Raw genomic sequence first — 27,125 nt, forward strand, 5'->3', positions numbered from 1 at the left:
ATTGACAAAAGGAAATATAGAAAAAAGTAAAAATTGAAAAGAAGGAAATATTGAATCAAGGAAATATTGAAAAAAGGAAATGTTGACAAAAGGATTTAAAAAAAAGGGAATATTGAATAAAGGTAATATTGAAAAAAGGAAGTATAATAGAAAAAAGGAAATATAGAATAAAGGAAATATTGAATAAAGGAAATATTGACAAACGGAAATATTGAAAAAAGGAAATATTAAATAAAGGAAATATTGATAAATGAAATATTTAAAAAAGGAAATATTGACAAAAGGAAGTATATAAAAAAAGGAAATATTGAAAAAAGGAAATATTGAAAAAAGGAAATATGGAAAGAAGGAAATATTGAATAAAGGAAATATTGAAAAAATAAATGATTGAAAAAAGTAAAAAATATGGAAAATAGGATATATTGATAAAAGGAAATATTGAAAAAAAGAAATATTGACAAAAGGAAATATTGAAAAGAGAAAATATTGAAAAAAGGAAGTATTGAATAAAAGATGTATGGAAAAAAAGGAAATATTGAAAAAAGGAAACATTCTGAAAGGAAATATTGACAAAAGTATATTTTGAAAAAAGGAAATATTGAAAAAAGAAAATATTGAAAAAAGGAAGTATTGAGATAGGAAATATTTACAAAAAGATGCATGGAGAAAAGGAAGTATTGAAAAAAGGATATTGAAAAAAGGAAATATTGAAAAAAGGAAATTTATAAAAAGGAAATATTGAAAAAAGCAATATTGAAAAAAGATTATATTGAAAAGAGAAAATATTGAAAAAAGGAAATATGGATAAAAGGAAAATATTGAGATAGGAAATATTGACAAAAAGATGCATGGAAAAAAGGAAGTATTGAAAAAAGGATATTAAAAAAAGTAAATATTGAAAAAACGAAATATAGAATAAAGGAGATATTGAAAAAAGGAAATATTAAGAAAGGAAATATTGAAAAAAGGAAATATTGAGAAAGGAAATATTGAAAAAGGAAATATTTAAAAAATGAAATGTTGACAAAAGGAAATATTGAAAAAAGGAAATATTGAAAAAAGGAAATATTGAGAAGAGGAAATATTGAAAAAAGAAAATATTTAAAAAAGGAAATGATGAAAAAGGAAATATTGAAAATAGGAAATATTGAAAAAAGGAAATATTGAAAAAAGGAAATATTGAAATAAGGAAATATTAAGAAGAGGAAATATTGAAATAGAAAATGTTTAAAAAAGGAAATATTCACATAAGGAAATATTGAAAAAAGGTAATATTGAAAAAATGAAATATTGAATAAAGGAAATATTGACAAAAGGATATATCGAAAAAAGGAAATATTGATTAAAGGAAATATCGAAAAAAGGAAATATTGAATAAGGAAATATTGAATAAAGGAAATATTGACAAAAGGAAATATTGAAAAAAGGAAATATAGAAAAAAGGAAATATCGAAAAAAGGGAAATATTGACAAAAGGAAATATAGAAAAAAGGAAAAATTGAAAAGAAGAAAATATTGAATCAAGGAAATATTGACAAAAGGTAATATTGACAAAAGGATTTAAAAAAAACGGAATATTGAAAAAAGGTAATATTGAAAGAAGGAATTATAATAGAAAAAAGGATATATAGAATAAAGGAAATATTGAATAAAGGAAATATTGACAAACGGAAATATTGAAAAAAAGAAATATTAAATAAAAAAAATATAGACAAAAGGAAGTATATAAAAAAAGGAAAAATTGAAAAAAGGAAATATTGAAATAAGGAAATATTAAGAAGAGGAAATATTGAAATAGAAAATGTTTAAAAAAAGAAATATTAAAAAAGGTAATATTCACAAAAGGAAATATTGAAAAAAGGAAATATTGAAAAAAGGAAATATAGAAAAAAGGAAATATAAAAAAGGTTATAATGAAAAAAGGAAATATTGAATAAAGAAATATTGACAAAAGGAAATATCGAAAAAAGGAAATATTGAATAAGGGAAATATTGACAAAAGGAAATATCGAAAAAAGGCAATATTGAATAAAGGAAATATTGAATAATGGAAATATTGACAAAAGGAAATATTGAAAAAAGGAAAAATACTAAAAAAGGAAATATTGAAAAAGGGAAATATTGACAAAAGGAAATATAGAAAATAGTAAAAATTGAAAAGAAGGAAATATTGAATCAAGGAAATATTGACAAAAGGAAATATTGACAAAAGGATGTATAGAAAAAAGGGAATATTGAAAAAAGGTAATATTGATAGAAGGAAGTATAATAGAAAAAAGGAAATATTGAATAAAGGAAATATTGAATAAAGGATATATTGAAAAACGGAAATATTGAAAAAAGGAAATATTAAATAAAGGAAATATTGACAAAATATATATTTAAAAAAGGAAATATTGACAAAAGGAAGTATATAAAAAAAGGAAATATTGAAAAAAGGAAATATTGAAAAATGGAAATATGGAAAGAAGGAAATATTGAAAAAAGGAAATATTGAAAAATAAATAATTGAAAAAAGGAAATATGGATAAAAGGATATATTGACATAAGGAAATATTGAAAAAAGAAAATATTGAAAAAATGAAGTATTGAGATAGGAAATATTGACAAAAAGATGTATGGAGAAAAGGAAGTATTGAAAAAAGGATATTGAAGAAAGGAAATATTGAAAAAAGGAAATATAAAAAAAGGAAATATTGAAAAAAGGCAATATTGAAAAAAGATTAAATTGAAAAGAGAAAATATTGAAAAAAGGAAATATGGATAAAAGGAAATATTGAAAAAACGAAAAAATGAGAAAGGAAATATTTGAAAAAGGAAATTTTGAAATAAGGAAATATTGAAAAAGGAAAATATTGAGATAGGAAATATTGACAAAAAGATGTATGGAAAAAAGGAAGTATTGAAAAAAGGATATTGAAAAAAGTAAATATTGAAAAAACGAAATATGGAAAAAAGGAGATATTGAAAAAAAGGAAATATTAAGAAAGGAAATATTGAAAAAAGGAAATATTGAAAAAAGGAAATGTTGAAAAAAGGAAATATTGAAAAAAGGAAATATTGAAAAAAGGAAATATTGAGAAGAGGAAATATTGAAAAAAGAAAATATTTAAAAAAGGAAATATTTAAAAAGGAAATATTGACAATAGGAAATATTGAAAATAGGAAATATTGAAAAAAGGAAATATTGAAATTAGGAAATATTAAGAAGAGGAAATATTGAAATAGAAAATGTTTAAAAAAAAAATATTAAAAACGGAAATATTCACAAAAGGAAATATTGAAAAATAGTAATATTGAAAAAAGGAAATATTGAATAAAGGAAATATTGACAAAAGGAAATATCGAAAAAGGAAATATTGAATAAAGGAAAAATTGACAAAAGGAAATATCGAAAAAAGGAAATATTGATAACAGGAAATATTGAATAAAGGAAATATTGACAAAAGGAAATATTGAAAAAAGGAAATATAGAAAAAAGGAAATATTGAAAAAAGGGAAATATTGTAAAAAGGAAATAAAGAAAAAAGGAAAAATTGAAAAGAAGGAAATATTGAATCAAGGAAATATTGAAAAAAGGAAATATTGACAAAAGGATTTAAAAAAAAGGGAATATTGAATAAAGGTAATTTTGAAAAAAGGAAGTATAATAGAAAAAAGGAAATATAGAATAAAGGAAATATTGACAAACGGAAAATATTGAGATAGGAAATATTGACAAAAAGATGTATGGAAAAAAGGAAGTATTGAAAAAAGGATATTGAAAAAAGTAAATATTGAAAAAACGAAATATAGAAAAAAGGAGATATTGAAAAAAGGAAATATTAAGAAAGGAAATATTGAAAAAAGGAAATATTGAAAAAAGGAAATATTGAAAAAAGGAAATATTGAAAAAAGGAAATATTGAAAAAAGGAAATATTGAGAAGAGGAAATATTGAAAAAAGAAAATATTTAAAAAAGGAAATATTTAAAAAGGAAATATTGAAAATAGGAAATATTGAAAATAGGAAATATTGAAAAAAGGAAATATTGAAATTAGGAAATATTAAGAAGAGGAAATATTGAAATAGAAAATGTTACAAAAGGAAATATTAAAAACGGAAATATTCACAAAAGGAAATATTGAAAAATAGTAATATTGAAAAAAGGAAATATTGAATAAAGGAAATATTGAATAAAGGAAATATTGACAAAAGGAAATATTGAAAAAAGGAAATATAGAAAAAAGGAAATATTGAAAAAAGGGAAATATTGACAAAAGGAAGTATAATAGAAAAAAGGAAATATAGAATAAAGGAAATATTGAATAAAGGAAATATTGACAAACGGAAATATTGAAAAAAGGAAATATTAAATAAAGGAAATATTGATAAAAGAAATATTTAAAAAAGGAAATATTGACAAAAGGAAGTATATCAAAAAAGGAAATATTGAAAAAAGGAAATATTGAAAAAAGGAAATATGGAAAGAAGGAAATATTGAAAAAAAAGAAATATTGACAAAAGGAAATATTGAAAAAAGAAAATATTTAAAAAAGGAAATGATGAAAAAGGAAATATTGAAAATAGGAAATATTGAAAAAAGGAAATATTGAAAAAAGGAAATATTGAAATAAGGAAATATTAAGAAGAGGAAATATTGAAATAGAAAATGTTTAAAAAAGGAAATATTCACATAAGGAAATATTGAAAAAAGGTAATATTGAAAAAAGGAAATATTGAATAAAGGAAATATTGACAAAAGGAAATATCGAAAAAAGGAAATACTGACAAAAGGAAATATCGAAAAAAGGAAATATTGAATAAAGGAAATATTGAATAAAGGAAATATTGACAAAAGGAAATATTGACAAAAGGAAATATTCACAAAAGGATGTATAGAAAAAAGGGAATATTGAAAGAAGGAATTATAATAGAAAAAAGGAAATATTGAATAAAGGAAATATTGAATAAATGAAATATTGAATAAAGGAAATATTGAAAAACGGAAATATTGGAAAAAGGAAATATTAAAAAAAGGAAATGTTGACAAAAGAAATATTTAAAAAAGGAAATATTGACAAAAGGAAGTATATCAAAAAAGGAAATATTGAAAAAAGGAAATATTGAAAAAAGGAAATATGGAAAAAAGGAAATATTGAAAAAAGGAAATATTGAAAAATAGACAATTGAAAAAAGGAAATATGGAAAATCGGATATATTGATAAAAGGAAAAAAAAAAAAAGAATTATTGACAAAAGGAAATATTGAAAAAAGAAAATATTGAAAAAAGGAAGTATTGAGATAGGAAATATTTACAAAAAGATGTATGGAGAAAAGGAAGTATTGAAAAAAGGATATTGAAAAAAGGAAATATTGAAAAAAGGAAATTTATAAAAAGGAAATATTGAAAAAAGGCAATATTGAAAAAATATTATATTGAAGAGAGAAAATATTGAAAAAAGGAAATATGGATAAAAGGAAAATATTGAGATAGGAAATATTGACAAAAAGATGCATGGAAAAAAGGAAGTATTGAAAAAAGGATATTAAAAAAAGTAAATATTGAAAAAACGAAATATAGAATAAAGGAGATATTGAAAAAAGGAAATATGGATAAAAGGAAATATTGAAAAAACGAAATAAAGAGAAAGGAAATATTTGAAAAACGAAATTTTGAAAAAAGGAAATATTGAAAAAGGAAAATATTGAATAAAGGAAATATTGACAAACGGAAATATTGAAAAAAGGAAATATTAAATAAAGGAAATATTGATAAATGAAATATTTAAAAAAGGAAATATTGACAAAAGGAAGTATATAAAAAAAGGAAATATTGAAAAAAGGAAATATTGAAAAAAGGAAATATGGAAAGAAGGAAATATTGAATAAAGGAAATATTGAAAAAATAAATGATTGAAAAAAGTAAAAAATATGGAAAATAGGATATATTGATAAAAGGAAATATTGAAAAAAAGAAATATTGACAAAAGGAAATATTGAAAAGAGAAAATATTGAAAAAAGGAAGTATTGAATAAAAGATGTATGGAAAAAAAGGAAATATTGAAAAAAGGAAACATTCTGAAAGGAAATATTGACAAAAGTATATTTTGAAAAAAGGAAATATTGAAAAAAGAAAATATTGAAAAAAATAAGTATTGAGATAGGAAATATTTACAAAAAGATGCATGGAGAAAAGGAAGTATTGAAAAAAGGATATTGAAAAAAGGAAATATTGAAAAAAGGAAATTTATAAAAAGGAAATATTGAAAAAAGCAATATTGAAAAAAGATTATATTGAAAAGAGAAAATATTGAAAAAAGGAAATATGGATAAAAGGAAAATATTGAGATAGGAAATATTGACAAAAAGATGCATGGAAAAAAGGAAGTATTGAAAAAAGGATATTAAAAAAAGTAAATATTGAAAAAACGAAATATAGAATAAAGGAGATATTGAAAAAAGGAAATATTAAGAAAGGAAATATTGAAAAAAGGAAATATTGAGAAAGGAAATATTGAAAAAGGAAATATTTAAAAAATGAAATGTTGACAAAAGGAAATATTGAAAAAAGGAAATATTGAAAAAAGGAAATATTGAGAAGAGGAAATATTGAAAAAAGAAAATATTTAAAAAAGGAAATGATGAAAAAGGAAATATTGAAAATAGGAAATATTGAAAAAAGGAAATATTGAAAAAAGGAAATATTGAAATAAGGAAATATTAAGAAGAGGAAATATTGAAATAGAAAATGTTTAAAAAAGGAAATATTCACATAAGGAAATATTGAAAAAAGGTAATATTGAAAAAATGAAATATTGAATAAAGGAAATATTGACAAAAGGATATATCGAAAAAAGGAAATATTGATTAAAGGAAATATCGAAAAAAGGAAATATTGAATAAGGAAATATTGAATAAAGGAAATATTGACAAAAGGAAATATTGAAAAAAGGAAATATAGAAAAAAGGAAATATCGAAAAAAGGGAAATATTGACAAAAGGAAATATAGAAAAAAGGAAAAATTGAAAAGAAGAAAATATTGAATCAAGGAAATATTGACAAAAGGTAATATTGACAAAAGGATTTAAAAAAAACGGAATATTGAAAAAAGGTAATATTGAAAGAAGGAATTATAATAGAAAAAAGGATATATAGAATAAAGGAAATATTGAATAAAGGAAATATTGACAAACGGAAATATTGAAAAAAAGAAATATTAAATAAAAAAAATATAGACAAAAGGAAGTATATAAAAAAAGGAAATATTGAAAAAAGGAAATATTGAAATAAGGAAATATTAAGAAGAGGAAATATTGAAATAGAAAATGTTTAAAAAAAGAAATATTAAAAAAGGAAATATTCACAAAAGGAAATATTGAAAAAAGGAAATATTGAAAAAAGGAAATATTGAAAAAAGGAAATATAGAAAAAAGGAAATATAAAAAAGGTTATAATGAAAAAAGGAAATATTGAATAAAGAAATATTGACAAAAGGAAATATCGAAAAAAGGAAATATTGAATAAGGGAAATATTGACAAAAGGAAATATCGAAAAAAGGCAATATTGAATAAAGGAAATATTGAATAATGGAAATATTGACAAAAGGAAATATTGAAAAAAGGAAAAATACTAAAAAAGGAAATATTGAAAAAGGGAAATATTGACAAAAGGAAATATAGAAAATAGTAAAAATTGAAAAGAAGGAAATATTGAATCAAGGAAATATTGACAAAAGGAAATATTGACAAAAGGAAATATTGACAAAAGGATGTATAGAAAAAAGGGAATATTGAAAAAAGGTAATATTGATAGAAGGAAGTATAATAGAAAAAAGGAAATATTGAATAAAGGAAATATTGAATAAAGGATATATTGAAAAACGGAAATATTGAAAAAAGGAAATATTAAATAAAGGAAATATTGACAAAATATATATTTAAAAAAGGAAATATTGACAAAAGGAAGTATATAAAAAAAGGAAATATTGAAAAAAGGAAATATTGAAAAATGGAAATATTGAAAGAAGGAAATATTGAAAAAAGGAAATATTGAAAAATAAATAATTGAAAAAAGGAAATATGGATAAAAGGATATATTGACAAAAGGAAATATTGAAAAAAGAAAATATTGAAAAAATGAAGTATTGAGATAGGAAATATTGACAAAAAGATGTATGGAGAAAAGGAAGTATTGAAAAAAGGATATTGAAGAAAGGAAATATTGAAAAAAGGAAATATAAAAAAAGGAAATATTGAAAAAAGGCAATATTGAAAAAAGATTAAATTGAAAAGAGAAAATATTGAAAAAAGGAAATATGGATAAAAGGAAATATTGAAAAAACGAAAAAATGAGAAAGGAAATATTTGAAAAAGGAAATTTTGAAAAAAGGAAATATTGAAAAAGGAAAATATTGAGATAGGAAATATTGACAAAAAGATGTATGGAAAAAAGGAAGTATTGAAAAAAGGATATTGAAAAAAGTAAATATTGAAAAAACGAAATATTGAAAAAAGGAGATATTGAAAAAAGGAAATATTAAGAAAGGAAATATTGAAAAAAGGAAATATTGAAAAAAGGAAATGTTGAAAAAAGGAAATATTGAAAAAAGGAAATATTGAAAAAAGGAAATATTGAGAAGAGGAAATATTGAAAAAAGAAAATATTTAAAAAAGGAAATATTTAAAAAGGAAATATTGACAATAGGAAATATTGAAAATAGGAAATATTGAAAAAAGGAAATATTGAAATTAGGAAATATTAAGAAGAGGAAATATTGAAATAGAAAATGTTTAAAAAAAAAAATATTAAAAACGGAAATATTCACAAAAGGAAATATTGAAAAATAGTAATATTGAAAAAAGGAAATATTGAATAAAGGAAATATTGACAAAAGGAAATATCGAAAAAGGAAATATTGAATAAAGGAAAAATTGACAAAAGGAAATATCGAAAAAAGGAAATATTGATAACAGGTAATATTGAATAAAGGAAATATTGACAAAAGGAAATATTGAAAAAAGGAAATATAGAAAAAAGGAAATATTGAAAAAAGGGAAATATTGTTAAAAGGAAATAAAGAAAAAAGGAAAAATTGAAAAGAAGGAAATATTGAATCAAGGAAATATTGAAAAAAGGAAATATTGACAAAAGGATTTAAAAAAAAGGGAATATTGAATAAAGGTAATTTTGAAAAAAGGAAGTATAATAGAAAAAAGGAAATATAGAATAAAGGAAATATTGACAAACGGAAAATATTGAGATAGGAAATATTGACAAAAAGATGTATGGAAAAAAGGAAGTATTGAAAAAAGGATATTGAAAAAAGTAAATATTGAAAAAACGAAATATAGAAAAAAGGAGATATTGAAAAAAGGAAATATTAAGAAAGGAAATATTGAAAAAAGGAAATATTGAAAAAAGGAAATGTTGAAAAAAGGAAATATTGAAAAAAGGAAATATTGAAAAAAGGAAATATTGAGAAGAGGAAATATTGAAAAAAGAAAATATTTAAAAAAGGAAATATTTAAAAAGGAAATATTGAAAATAGGAAATATTGAAAATAGGAAATATTGAAAAAAGGAAATATTGAAATTAGGAAATATTAAGAAGAGGAAATATTGAAATAGAAAATGTTACAAAAGGAAATATTAAAAACGGAAATATTCACAAAAGGAAATATTGAAAAATAGTAATATTGAAAAAAGGAAATATTGAATAAAGGAAATATTGAATAAAGGAAATATTGACAAAAGGAAATATTGAAAAAAGGAAATATAGAAAAAAGGAAATATTGAAAAAAGGGAAATATTGACAAAAGGAAGTATAATAGAAAAAAGGAAATATAGAATAAAGGAAATATTGAATAAAGGAAATATTGACAAACGGAAATATTGAAAAAAGGAAATATTAAATAAAGGAAATATTGATAAAAGAAATATTTAAAAAAGGAAATATTGACAAAAGGAAGTATATCAAAAAAGGAAATATTGAAAAAAGGAAATATTGAAAAAAGGAAATATGGAAAGAAGGAAATATTGAAAAAAAAGAAATATTGACAAAAGGAAATATTGAAAAGAGAAAATATTGAAAAAAGGAAGTATTGAATAAAAGATGTATGGAAAAAAAGGAAATATTGAAAAAAGGAAACATTCTGAAAGGAAATATTGACAAAAGTATATTTTGAAAAAAGGAAATATTGAAAAAAGGAAATATTGAGATAGGAAATATTGACAAAAAGATGTATGGAGAAAAGGAAGTATTATAAAAAGGATATTGAATTAGGGAAATATTGAAAAAAGGAAATATAATGAAAGGAAATATTGAAAAAAGGAGATATTGAAAACAGGAAATATTGCGAAAGAAAATATTGACACAAGGAAATATTGAAAAAAGGAAATATTAAAAAAAGGAAATATTGAGAAAGTAAATATTGAAAAAAGGAAATATTGAAAACAGGAAATATTGAAAAAAGGAGATATTGAATAAAGGAAATATTGAGAAAGGAAATATTGAAAAAAGGAAATATTGAAAAAAGGAAATATTGAAAAAGGAGATATTGATAAAAGGAAATATTGAGAAGAGGAAATATTGAAAAAAGAAAATATTTAAAAAAGGAAATATTGAAAAAGAAAATACTGACAAAAGGAAATATTGATACAAGGAAATATTGAAAAAAGGAAAAATTGAAAAAAGGAAATATTGAGAAGAGGAAATATTGAAAAAAGAAAATATATAAAAAAGAAAATATTTAAAAAAGGAAATATTGACAGAATGAAATATTGTAAAAACGAAATATGGAAAAAAGGAAATATTGAAAAAAGGAAATATTAAATAAAGGAAATATTGATAAAAGAAATATTTAAAAAAGGAAATATTGACAAAAGGAAGTATATAAAAAAAGGAAATATTGAAAAAAGGAAATATTGAAAAAAGGAAATATGGAAAGAAGGAAATATTGAATAAAGGAAATATTGAAAAAATAAATGATTGAAAAAAGTAAAAAATATGGAAAATAGGATATATTGATAAAAGGAAATATTGAAAAAAAGAAATATTGACAAAAGGAAATATTGAAAAGAGAAAATATTGAAAAAAGGAAGTATTGAATAAAAGATGTATGGAAAAAAAGGAAATATTGAAAAAATGAAACATTCTGAAAGGAAATATTGACAAAAGTATATTTTGAAAAAAGGAAATATTGAAAAAAGAAAATATTGAAAAAAGGAAGTATTGAGATAGGAAATATTTACAAAAAGATGCATGGAGAAAAGGAAGTATTGAAAAAAGGATATTGAAAAAAGGAAATATTGAAAAAAGGAAATTTATAAAAAGGAAATATTGAAAAAAGCAATATTGAAAAAAGATTATATTGAAAAGAGAAAATATTGAAAAAAGGAAATATGGATAAAAGGAAAATATTGAGATAGGAAATATTGACAAAAAGATGCATGGAAAAAAGGAAGTATTGAAAAAAGGATATTAAAAAAAGTAAATATTGAAAAAACGAAATATAGAATAAAGGAGATATTGAAAAAAGGAAATATTAAGAAAGGAAATATTGAAAAAAGGAAATATTGAGAAAGGAAATATTGAAAAAGGAAATATTTAAAAAATGAAATGTTGACAAAAGGAAATATTGAAAAAAGGAAATATTGAAAAAAGGAAATATTGAGAAGAGGAAATATTGAAAAAAGAAAATATTTAAAAAAGGAAATGATGAAAAAGGAAATATTGAAAATAGGAAATATTGAAAAAAGGAAATATTGAAAAAAGGAAATATTGAAATAAGGAAATATTAAGAAGAGGAAATATTGAAATAGAAAATGTTTAAAAAAGGAAATATTCACATAAGGAAATATTGAAAAAAGGTAATATTGAAAAAAGGAAATATTGAATAAAGGAAATATTGACAAAAGGATATATCGAAAAAAGGAAATATTGATTAAAGGAAATATCGAAAAAAGGAAATATTGAATAAGGAAATATTGAATAAAGGAAATATTGACAAAAGGAAATATTGAAAAAAGGAAATATAGAAAAAAGGAAATATCGAAAAAAGGGAAATATTGACAAAAGGAAATATAGAAAAAAGGAAAAATTGAAAAGAAGAAAATATTGAATCAAGGAAATATTGACAAAAGGTAATATTGACAAAAGGATTTAAAAAAAACGGAATATTGAAAAAAGGTAATATTGAAAGAAGGAATTATAATAGAAAAAAGGATATATAGAATAAAGGAAATATTGAATAAAGGAAATATTGACAAACGGAAATATTGAAAAAAAGAAATATAAAATAAAAAAAATATAGACAAAAGGAAGTATATAAAAAAAGGAAATATTGAAAAAAGGAAATATTGAAATAAGGAAATATTAAGAAGAGGAAATATTGAAATAGAAAATGTTTAAAAAAAGAAATATTAAAAAAGGAAATATTCACAAAAGGAAATATTGAAAAAAGGAAATATTGAAAAAAGGAAATATTGAAAAAAAGGAAATATAGAAAAAAGGAAATATAAAAAAGGTTATAATGAAAAAAGGAAATATTGAATAAAGAAATATTGACAAAAGGAAATATCGAAAAAAGGAAATATTGAATAAGGGAAATATTGACAAAAGGAAATATCGAAAAAAGGCAATATTGAATAGTGGAAATATTGAATAATGGAAATATTGACAAAAGGAAATATTGAAAAAAGGAAAAATACTAAAAAAGGAAATATTGAAAAAGGGAAATATTGACTAAAGGAAATATAGAAAATAGTAAAAATTGAAAAGAAGGAAATATTGAATCAAGGAAATATTGACAAAAGGAAATATTGACAAAAGGATGTATAGAAAAAAGGGAATATTGAAAAAAGGTAATATTGATAGAAGGAAGTATAATAGAAAAAAGGAAATATTGAATAAAGGAAATATTGAATAAAGGATATATTGAAAAACGGAAATATTGAAAAAAGGAAATATTAAATAAAGGAAATATTGACAAAATATATATTTAAAAAAGGAAATATTGACAAAAGGAAGTATATAAAAAAAGGAAATATTGAAAAAAGGAAATATTGAAAAATGGAAATATGGAAAGAAGGAAATATTGAAAAAAGGAAATATTGAAAAATAAATAATTGAAAAAAGGAAATATGGATAAAAGGATATATTGACAAAAGGAAATATTGAAAAAAGAAAATATTGAAAAAATGAAGTATTGAGATAGGAAATATTGACAAAAAGATGTATGGAGAAAAGGAAGTATTGAAAAAAGGATATTGAAGAAAGGAAATATTGAAAAAAGGAAATATAAAAAAAGGAAATATTGAAAAAAGGCAATATTGAAAAAAGATTAAATTGAAAAGAGAAAATATTGAAAAAAGGAAATATGGATAAAAGGAAATATTGAAAAAACGAAAAAATGAGAAAGGAAATATTTGAAAAAGGAAATTTTGAAAAAAGGAAATATTGAGATAGGAAATATTGACAAAAAGATGTATGGAAAAAAGGAAGTATTGAAAAAAGGATATTGAAAAAAGTAAATATTGAAAAAACGAAATATGGAAAAAAGGAGATATTGAAAAAAGGAAATATTAAGAAAGGAAATATTGAAAAAAGGAAATATTGAAAAAAGGAAATGTTGAAAAAAGGAAATATTGAAAAAAGGAAATATTGAAAAAAGGAAATATTGAGAAGAGGAAATATTGAAAAAAGAAAATATTTAAAAAAGGAAATATTTAAAAAGGAAATATTGAATAAAGGAAATATTGACAAAAGGAAATATCGAAAAAGGAAATTTTGAATAAAGGAAAAATTGACAAAAGGAAATATCGAAAAAAGGAAATATTGATAAAAGGAAATATTGAATAAAGGAAATATTGACAAAAGGAAATATTGAAAAAAGGAAATATAGAAAAAAGGAAATATTGAAAAAAGGGAAATATTGTTAAAAGGAAATAAAGAAAAAAGGAAAAATTGAAAAGAAGGAAATATTGAATCAAGGAAATATTGAAAAAAGGAAATATTGACAAAAGGATTTAAAAAAAAGGGAATATTGAATAAAGGTAATTTTGAAAAAAGGAAGTATAATAGAAAAAAGGAAATATAGAATAAAGGAAATATTGACAAACGGAAAATATTGAGATAGGAAATATTGACAAAAAGATGTATGGAAAAAAGGAAGTATTGAAAAAAGGATATTGAAAAAAGTAAATATTGAAAAAACGAAATATAGAAAAAAGGAGATATTGAAAAAAGGAAATATTAAGAAAGGAAATATTGAAAAAAGGAAATATTGAAAAAAGGAAATGTTGAAAAAAGGAAATATTGAAAAAAGGAAATATTGAAAAAAGGAAATATTGAGAAGAGGAAATATTGAAAAAAGAAAATATTTAAAAAAGGAAATATTTAAAAAGGAAATATTGACAATAGGAAATATTGAAAATAGGAAATATTGAAAAAAGGAAATATTGAAATTAGGAAATATTAAGAAGAGGAAATATTGAAATAGAAAATGTTACAAAAGGAAATATTAAAAACGGAAATATTCACAAAAGGAAATATTGAAAAATAGTAATATTGAAAAAAGGAAATATTGAATAAAGGAAATATTGAATAAAAGAAATATTGACAAAAGGAAATATTGAAAAAAGGAAATATAGAAAAAAGGAAATATTGAAAAAAGGGAAATATTGACAAAAGGAAGTATAATAGAAAAAAGGATACATAGAATAAAGGAAATATTGAATAAAGGAAATATTGACAAACGGAAATATTGAAAAAAGGAAATATTAAATAAAGGAAATATTGATAAAAGAAATATTTAAAAAAGGAAATATTGACAAAAGGAAGTATATCAAAAAAGGAAATATTGAAAAAAGGAAATATTGAAAAAAGGAAATATGGAAAGAAGGAAATATTGAAAAAAAAGAAATATTGACAAAAGGAAATATTGAAAAGAGAAAATATTGAAAAAAGGAAGTATTGAATAAAAGATGTATGGAAAAAAAGGAAATATTGAAAAAAGGAAACATTCTGAAAGGAAATATTGACAAAAGTATATTTTGAAAAAAGGAAATATTGAAAAAAGGAAATATTGAGATAGGAAATATTGACAAAAAGATGTATGGAGAAAAGGAAGTATTATAAAAAGGATATTGAATTAGGGAAATATTGAAAAAAGGAAATATAATGAAAGGAAATATTGAAAAAAGGAGATATTGAAAACAGGAAATATTGCGAAAGAAAATATTGACACAAGGAAATATTGAAAAAAGGAAATATTAAAAAAAGGAAATATTGAGAAAGTAAATATTGAAAAAAGGAAATATTGAAAACAGGAAATATTGAAAAAAGGAGATATTGAATAAAGGAAATATTGAGAAAGGAAATATTGAAAAAAGGAAATATTGAAAAAAGGAAATATTGAAAAAGGAGATATTGATAAAAGGAAATATTGAGAAGAGGAAATATTGAAAAAAGAAAATATTTAAAAAAGGAAATATTGAAAAAGGAAATACTGACAAAAGGAAATATTGATACAAGGAAATATTGAAAAAAGGAAAAATTGAAAAAAGGAAATATTGAGAAGAGGAAATATTGAAAAAAGAAAATATATAAAAAAGAAAATATTTAAAAAAGGAAATATTGACAGAATGAAATATTGTAAAAACGAAATATGGAAAAAAGGAAATATTGAAAAAAGGAAATATTAAGAAAGAAAATATTGAAAAAAGGTAATATTGAGAAAGGAAATATTGAAATAAGGAATTATTGAAAATAGGAAATATGGAAAAAAGGAAATATTGAAAAAAGGAAATATTGAGAAGAGGAAATATTGAAAAAGAAAATATTTAAAAAATGAAATATTGAAAAAGGAAATATTGACAATAGGAAATATTGAAAAAAGGAAATATTGAAAAAAGGAAATATTGAAATAAGGAAATATTAAGAAGAGGAAATATTGAAATAGAAAATGTTTAAACAAGGAAATATTAAAAAAGGAAATATTCAGAAAAGAAAATATTGAAAAAAGGAAATATTGAAAAAAGGAAATATTGAAAAAAGGAAATATTGAAAAAAGGAAATATAGAAAAAAGGATATTATGAAAAAAGGTTATATAGAAAAAAGGAAATATTGAATAAAGGAAATATTGACGAAAGGAAATATCGAAAAAAGGTAATATTGAATAAAGGAAATATTGACAAAAGGAAATATCGAAAAAAGGAAATATTGAATAAAGGAAATATTGACAAAAGAAAATATTGAAAAAAGGAATTATAGAAAAAAGGAAATATTGAAAAAGGGAAATATTGACAAAAGGAAATATAGAAAAAAGAAAAAATTGAAAAGAAGTAAATATTGAATCAAGGAAATATTGACAAAAGGAAATATTGACAAAAGGATGTATAGAAGAAAGGGAATATTGATATAAGGTAATATTGAAAGAAGGAAGTATAATCAAAAAAAGGAAATATTGAATAAAGGAAATATTGAATAAAGAAAATATTGAAAAACGGAAATATTGCTTAAAGGAAATATTAAATAAAGGAAATATTGACAAAAGACATATTTAAAAAAGGAAATATTGACAAAAGAAGTATATAAAAAAAGGAAATATTGAAAAAAGGAAATATTGAAAAAAGGAAATATGGAAAGAAGGAAATATTGAAAAAAGGAAATATTGAAAAAATAAATAATTGAAAAAAGGAAATATGGAAAATAGGATATATTGATAAAAGCAAGTATTGAAAAAAAGAAATATTGGCAAAAGGAAATATTGAAAAAAGAAAATTTTGAAAAAAGGAAGTATTGAAAGAAATATATATGAAAAAAAAGGAAATATTGAAAAAAGGAAACATTCTGGAGGAAATATTGACAAAAGTATATTTTGAGAAAAGGAAATATTGAAAATAGGAAATATTGAGATAGGAAATATTGAAAAAAAGGTTTATGGAGAAAAGGAAGTATTGAAAAAAGGATATTGAAAAAAGGAAATATTGAAAAAAGATAAATTTAAAGAAAGGAATTATTGAAAAAAGGAGATATTGAAAACAGGAAATATTGAGAAAGGAAATATTTACAAAAAAAAATATTGAAAAAAGGAAATATTGAAAAAAGGAAATATAGAAAAAAGGAAATATTGAAAAAGGGAAATATTAAGAAAGGAAATATTGAAAAAAGGTAATATTGAGAAAGGAAATATTGAAAAAAGGAATTATTGAAAAAGGAAATATTGAAAAAAGGAAATATTGAAAAAAGGAAATATTGAGAAGAGGAAATATTGAAAAAAGAAAATATTTAAAAAATGAAATAATGAAAAAGGAAATATTGAAAATAGGAAATATTGAAAAAAGGAAATATTGAAAAAAGGAAATATTAAGAAGAGGAAATATTAAAATAGAAAATGTTTAAAAAAGGAAATATTAAAGAAGGAAATATTCACAAAAGGAAATATTGAAAAAAGGAAATATTGAAAAAAGGAAATCTTGAAAAAAGGAAATATAGACAAAAGGAAATATTGAAAAAAGGTTATATTGAAAAAAGGAAATATTGATTAAAGGAAATATTGACAACAGGAAATATCGAAAAAAGGTAATATTGAATAAAGGAAATATTGACAAAAGGAAATATCGAAAAAAGGAAATATTGAATAAAGAAAATATTGAATAAAGGAAATATTGACAAAAGGAAATATTGAAAAAAGGAAATATTGAAAAAGGGAAATATTGACAAAAGGAAATATAGAAAAAAGAAAAAATTGAAAAGAAGTAAATTTTGAATCAAGGAAATATTGACAAAAGGAAATATTGACAAAAGGATGTATAGAAAAAAGGGAATATTAAATAAAGGAAATATTGAATAAAGGAAATATTGAAAAACGGAAATATTGAAAAAAGGAAATATTAAATAAAGAAAATATTGACAAAAGAAATATTTAGAAAAGGAAATATTGACAAAAGGAAGTATAAAAAAAAAGAAATATTGAAAAAAGGAAATATGGAAAGAAGGAAATATTGAAAAAAGGAAATATTGAAAAAAAAATAATTGAAAAAATGAAATATGGAAAATAGGATATATTGATAAAAGGAAGTATTGAAAAAAAGGAATATTGGGATAAGGAAATATTGAAAAAAGAAAATATTGAAAAAAGGAAGTATTGAAAGAAATATATATGGAAAAAAAGGAAATATTGAAAAAAGGAAACATTCTGAAAGGAAATATTGACAAAAGTATATTTTGAGAAAAGGAAATATTGAAAAAAGGAAATATTGAGATAGGAAATATTGACAAAAAGATGTATGGCGAAAAGGAAGTATTGAAAAAAGGATATTGAAAAAAGGAAATATTGAAAAAAGGAAATATACAGAAAGGAATTATTTAAAAAAGGAGATATTGAAAACAGGAAATATTGAGAAAGGAAATATTGACAAAAGGAAATATTGAAAAAAGGAAATATTTAGAAAGGAAATATTGAAAAAAGGATATATTGAAAAAAGGAAATATTGAAAAAAGGAGATATTGAAAAAAGGAAATATTGAGAAGAGGAAATATTGAAAAAAGAAAATATTTAAAAAAGAAAATATTGAAAAAGGAAATATTGACAAAAGAAAATATTGAAACAAGGAAATATTGAAAAAAGGAAATATTGAAAAAAAGAAATATTGAGAAGAGGAAATATTGAAAAAAGAAAATATTTAAAAAAGAAAATATTTAAAAAAGTAAATATTGACAAAGGAAATATTGAAAAAAGGATGTAAACGATAAATGTAAACGACAACAATTTAAATGACAAGAACAACAATTTAAATGACAACGACAACAATTTACAAGACAACGACAACAATTTAAATGATAACGCCAACAGTTTAAATGACAACGACGACAATTTAAATGACAACGACTACAATTTAAATGACAACGACAACAATTTAAATGACAACGACAACAATTTATATGATAAGAACAAATATTTAAATGACAAAAACAACAAATTAACTGACAACGACAACAATTTAAATGACAAGAACAACAATATTTAATGAAAACAACCACAACTTAAATGACAACAACAACAATTAAATTGACCACAACAACAATTGAAACGACAACAAAAACAATTTAAATGACAACAACTACAATTTAAATGACCAAGACAAAAAATTTCATTGACAACGACAACAATTTAGATAACAACGACCACAATTTAAATGACAACGACAACTATTTAAATGACAACGACAACAATTCAAATGACAACGACAATAATTAAAATGACAACGACAACAATTTAAATTACAAGGACAACGAATCAAATGACATCGGCAACAATTTAAATGACAAAAACAACAATTTAAATGACAAGAACAACAATTTTAATCACAACAACAACAACTTATATGACAATAACAACAATTTAAATTAGAAGAAAATCAATACAAATGACAACAATAACAATTTAAATGACAAAAACAACAAAATAAATGACAGGAACAATAATTTTTAATGACAATTACAACAATTTAAATGACAACAACAGCAACTTAAATGACAACAACAATTTAAAAGGCAAATCCAAACTTTAAATGAAAACATTAACAATTTAAATGACAACGACAACAATTTAAATGACAACGACAACAATTTAAATGACGACGACAAATATTTAAATGACAACCACCACAATTTAAATGACAACGACAACAATATAAATGACAACGACCACAATTTAAATGAAAACGACAAAAATTTAAATGAAAACAACAAAAATTTAAATGAAAACGACATTAATTTAAATGACAACAAAAAAATTTAAATGACATCAACTACAATTTATATGACAATGACAACATTTTAAATGACAACGACAACCATTTAAATGACAACCACAACAATTTAAATGACAACGACAACAATTCAAATGACAACAACAGCAATTTAAATGAATACGACAACAATTTAAATGACAACGACAACAATTTAAATGACAACGACAACTATTTAAAAGACAACGACCACAATTTAAATGACAACGACAACAATTTAAATGACAGCGACCACAATTTAAATGACAACGACAACAATTTAAATGAAAACGACAAATATTTAAATGAAAACGACAACAATTTAAATGAACGCGACAACAATTAAAATGACAAGGAGAACAATTAAAATGACAAGGACAACAATTTAAATGAAAATAACATCAATTTAAATAACAACGACAACATTTTAAATGAAAAAGACAACAATTTAAATGACAACGACCACAATTAAAATGACAACGACAACAATTTAAATGACCACAGCAACAATTTAAATGACAACACCAACAATTTTAACGATACTACAACAATTCAAATGACCACAGCAACAATTTAAATGACCACAACAACAATTTAAATGACAACAACAACAAATTAAATGACAACAACAACCATTTAAAAGAAAAAAACAACAATTAAAATTAGAAGTACAACATTTTAAATGAAGAGAACAACATTAAAAATGACAAGAACAACAATTAAAATGGCAAGAACAACATTATAAATGACAAGAAAAACAATTTAAATGACAAGAACAACATTATAAATGACGAGAACAACAATGTAAATGAGAAGAACAACATTTTAATTGACAACGACAACAAATTAAATGACAACGACAACAATTTAAATGACACGAACAACAATTTAAATGACAACGACAACAATTTAAATGACAACGACAACAATTTAAATGACAACGACAACAATTTAAATGACAACGACAACATTTAAATGACAACGACAACAATTTAAATGACAAGGACAACAATACAAATGACAAGGACAACAATTGAAATGACAAGTAACAATTTAAATGACAACAACAACAATTTAAATGACAACAACAACAATTGAAATGACAGTAAAAAACAATTTAAATGACAACAACTACAATTTAAATGACAACGACAAAAATTCAAATGACAACGACAACAATTTAAATGACAACGAAAACAATTTAAAAGACAACGACAACAATATAAATGCAACGACAACAATTTAAATGACAACGACAGCAATTTAATACACAACGACAAGAATTTAAATGACAACGACAACAATTTAAATGAAAACGATACATATTTTAATGACAACGACAATAAATTAAAAGACAAAGACATCAATTTTAATGACAACGGCAACAATTTAAATGACAGGGACAACAATTTAAATGACAAGGACTACAATTAAAATATCAAGAACCACAATTTTAATTACAACAACTACAATTTAAATGACAACGACCACAATTTAAATGACATGGAAAATAATTTAAATGAAAGGGACAACAATGTTTATGACAAGGACAACCATTTAAATGACAAGAACAACAATTTAAATTACAACAGCAACAATTAAAATGACAACGACAACAATTTAAATGACAACAACAATTTTAATGACAACAACAACAATTTTAATGACAACAACAACAATTTAAATGACAACAACATCAACTTAAATGACAACAACAACAATTTATAAGGCAAATCCACAATTTAAATGAAGCAAAAACAACAATTTAAATGACAACATCAAAAATTTAAATGACAACGACAACAATTTAATGACCCACGACAACAACTTAAATGACAACGAAAACATTTTAAATAACAACGACAACAATTTAAAGGAATACGACAACAATTTAAATGACATCGACAACAATTTAAATGACAAAAACAACAAATTAAATGACAAGAACGACAATTTTTAATGACAACAACAACTACTTATATGACAACAACAACTACTTAAACGACAACAACAACAATTTAAATGAAAAGAACAATAAATTAAATTACAAGAACAACAATTAATATGACAACAACCACAATTTAAATGACAACAACAACAATTTAAATGACAAGAACAAAATTTTTATGACAAAAACAACAATTTAAATGAACACAACAACAATATAAATGAGGAGAACAACAATTTAAATGACAATAACAACAATTTAAATGAAAAGAACAACAATTTAAATGGCAAGAACAACAATTTTTATGATGAGTACAAATATTTAAAAGAGAAGAACAGCAATATAAATGAAAAGAACAACATTTTAGATGACAAGAACAACAATTTAAATGACAACAACAACAATTTAAAGGACAACGACAACAATTTAAATGACAAGGACAACAATTTAAATGACAACGACAACAATTTCAATGACAACGACAACAATTTAAATGACAACGCCAACAATTTAAATGGCAACGACAACAATTTAAATGACACCGACAACAATGTTAATGACAAGGACAACAATTTAAATGACAAGGACAACAATGACAAGTACAAAAATTTAAATGACAAAACAATCAATTTAAATGAGAACAACAACAATTTAAATGACAAGAACAACAATTTAAATGACAAAAACATCAATTTAAATGACAACAACAACAATTAAATAACAAGAACAACAATTTAAATGACCACGAAAACCATTTAAATGACAACGACAACTATTTAAATGACAACGGCAACAATTTAAATGACAACGACAACAATTTAAATGACAAGGAAAGCAATGAAAATGACAAGAACAACAATTTAAATGACAAGAACAACAATTTAAAAGACAAGAAAAAAATTATAAATTACAAAGACAACAATTTAAATGACAACGACAACAATTCAAATGACCACGACAACAATTTAAATGACAACGACAACAATTTAAATGACAACGACAAATCTTTAAATAACAACGACAAAAATTTAAATGAAAACGACAGCATTTCAAATGACAACGACAACAATTTAAATGACAAGAACAACAATTTATATGAACGCGACAGCAATTTTAATGACCACGACAACAATTTAAATTACAACGACAACAATCTAAATGACAAGGATAACTATTTAAATGAAAGGGACAAAAATTTATATAAAAAGAACAATTATTAAAATGACAAGAACAACAAATTAATTGATAACGACAACAATTTAAATGACAAGAACAACAATTTTTAATGACAACAACAACAACTTAAATTACCACAACAACATTTAAATGAGAAGAACAACAATTAAAATGACAAGAACAACAATTTCAACGACAAGAACAACAACTTAAATGACAACAACAAGAATGTAAATGAGAAGAACAACAATTTAAATGACAACGACAACAATTTAAATGAAATTGACAACAATTTAAATGACAACAACAATTTTAATGACAACATCAACAATTCAAATGACAACAACAACATTTTTTATGACAACAACAACAATTTAAATGACAAAAACAACAATTTAAATGACAAAGACAACAATTTAAATGACAACGACAACAATTTAAAAGATAACAACAACAATTTAAATGACAACAATAAAAATTGAAATGATAACGACAACAATTTAAATGACAACGAACACAATTTAAATGACAACGACAACAATTTAAAAGACAACGACAACAATTTAAAAGACAACGACAACAATTTAAATGAACGCGACAACAATTTTAATGAAAACGGCAACAATTTAAATGACAAGAAGAACAATTTAAATAACAAGAACAACAATTTATATGACAAGAACAATTATTTAAATGACAACAACACCAAATTAAATGACAACGACAACAATTTTAATGACCACAACAACATTTTAAATGAGAAGAACAACAATTAAAATGACAAGTACAACAATTTAAATGAAGGGAACAACAAGTTAAATGACAACAACCACAATTTAAATGAGAAGAACAACAATTTAAATGACAAGAACAACAGTTTCAATGACAAGAACAACAATTTTAATGACAAGATCCCCAATTTAAATGACAACAACTACAATTTAAATGACATTGACAACAATTTAAATGACACCGAAAACAATTTTAATAAAAGGGACAACAATGTAAAGGACAAGGACAAAATTTAAATGACCAGAACTACAATTAAAAAGACAACCACAACAATTGAAATAACATCGAACCAAAATGTAAATGACAACGACAACAATTTAAATGACATCGACAACAATTTTAATGAAAACAACAATTTAAATGACAACAACAACAATTTAAATGACAACAACAACAATTTTAATGACAACAACAACAATTTAAATGACAACAACAACAATTTAAATTACAAAGACAACAATTTAAATGACAACTACAACATTTTAAAAGGCAACAACAACAATTTAAAAGGCAACAAAAACAATTTAAATGAAAAAAACAACAATTTAAATGACAACAACAAAAATTTAAATGATAACGACAACAATTTAAAAGACAACGACAACAATTTAAATGACAACGAACACAATTTAAATAACAACGACAACATTTTTAATTACAACGACAACAATTTAAATGACATCGACAACAATTTAAATGAAAAAAACAACAATTTAAATGACAAGATCAACAATTTTTAACGAAAACAACCACAACTTAAATGACAACAACAACAATTTAAATGAGAAGAACAACAATTTAAATGACAAGAAGAACAATTTAAATGACAAGAACATCAATTTTTATAAAAACAACAACAATTTTAATGAACACAAGAACAATTTAAATGACAAGATCAACAATTTTTAATGACAAAAAAACAATTATAATGACAACAACAACAATATAAATTAGAAAGAACAACAATTTAAATAACAGGAACAACAATTTAAATGGCAGGAACAACAATTTTAATGACAAGAACAACAATTAAAATGACAACGACAACAATTTAAATGACAACGATTACAATTTAAATGACAAGAACAAAAATTTAAATGACAAGAACAAGAATTTTTAATGACAACAACAACAATTTAAATGACAACGACAACAATTTAAATGAAAACGACTACAATTTAAATGACAACGACAACAATATAAATGACAACGACAACAATTAAAATGACAACGACAACAATTTTAATGAGAATGATCACAATTTACTTGCCAACGAAAACAATTCAAATGCCAACAACAATTTAAATGACAACGGCAACAATTTAAATTACAACGACAACAATTTAAATGACAACGACAACAATTAAATTGACAACGACAACAATTTAAATGACAACGACAAAAATTTAAATGACAACAAGAACCATGAAAATGACAACGACAAAATTTTAAATGACAACTACAACAATTCAAATGACAACGAAGACAATTTAAATGACAACGACAACAATTAAATGACAACGACAAAAATTTGAATGACAACGACAACAATTTAAATGACAACGACAACAATTTAAATGACAACGACAACAATTTAAATGACAACAACAACAATTTAAATGACAACGACAATATTTTAAATGACAACGACAACAATTTAAATGACAATGACAACAATTTAAATGACAAGAACAAGAATTTTTAATGACAACAACAACAATTTTAATGACAACGACAACAATTTTTTATGACAACGACAACAATTTAAATGGCAACGACAACAAATGAAATGAAAATGACAACTATTTAAATGACAACGACAACAATTTAAATGACAACGACAACAATTTAAATGACAAGGACAACTATTGAAATGACAAGAACAACAATTTAAATGACAAACACAACAATTTAAATGACATTACAACAATTTAAATGACAACGACAACAATTTAAATGAAAACGGCAACAATTTAAATGACAACAACTACAATTTTAAGGACAACGACAACAATTTAAATGACAACGACAACAATTTAAATGACAACGAAAACAATTTATATGATAAGAACAAATATTCAAATGACAACAACAACAAATTAAATGACAACGACAACAATTTTAATGACAAGAACAAAAATTTTTTTAATGACAACAACAACAACTTTAATGACAACAATAACAATTTAAATGAGAAGACCAACAATTAAAATGACAAGAACAACAATTTTGATGACAGGAACCGCAATTTAAATGACAACAACTACAATTTAAATGACATCGACAACAATTTAAATGACACCGAAAACAATTTAAATATAAGGGGCAACAATGTAAAGGACAAGGACAATAATTTAAATGACAACAACAACAATAAAAAAGAAAACAACAACAATTTAAATGACATCGAACCAAATTTAAATTACAACGACAACAATTAAAATGACATCGACAACAATTTAAATGACAACAACAATTTAAATGACAACAACAACAATTTAAATGACAACAACAACAATTTTAATGACAACGACAACATTTTAAAAGGCCACAACAACAATTTAAAAGCCAATAAAAACAATATAAATGAAAAAAACAACAACTTAACTGACAACTACAAAAATTTATATAATAACATCAACAATTCAGGCAACGACAACAAATGAAATGAAAATGACAACTATTTAAATGACAACGACAACATTTTAAATGACATTGACAACAATTTAAATGACAAAAACAACAATTTAAATGACAAGATCAATAATTTTTAATGAAAACAACCACAACTTAAATGACAACAACAACAAATAAAATGTGAAGAACAACAATTTAAATGACAAGAAGAACAATTAAAATGACAAGAACAACAATTTATATGACAACTACAACAATTTTAATGAACACAACCACAATTTAAATGATTGCTTCAACAATTTTTAATGACAAAAACAACAATTTAAATGACAACAACAACAATATAAATTAGAAGAAAACAATTTAAATGACAAGAACAACAATTTAAATGGCAAGAACAACAATTTTAATTACAAGAACAACAATTTAAATGACAACGACAACAATTAAAATACAACGACAACAATTTAAATGACAACGACAACAATTTAAATGACAAGAACAACAATTTTAATGACAAGAACAAGAATTTTTAATGACAACAACAACAATTTTAATGACAACGACAACAATTTAAATGACAACAACAACAATTTAAATGACAACGACAACAATTTAAATGACAACGACAACAATTAAAATGACAACGACAACAATTTAAATGAGAATGATCACAATTTACTTGCCAACGATAACAATTCAAATGACAACAACAACAATTTAAATGACAACGACAACAATTTAAATGACAACGACAACAATTAAAATGAAAACGACAAGAATTTAATTGACAACG

This window comes from Ischnura elegans, chromosome 1 (assembly GCF_921293095.1).
Source record: "Ischnura elegans chromosome 1, ioIscEleg1.1, whole genome shotgun sequence".
Taxonomy (NCBI): Eukaryota; Metazoa; Arthropoda; class Insecta; order Odonata; family Coenagrionidae; genus Ischnura; species Ischnura elegans.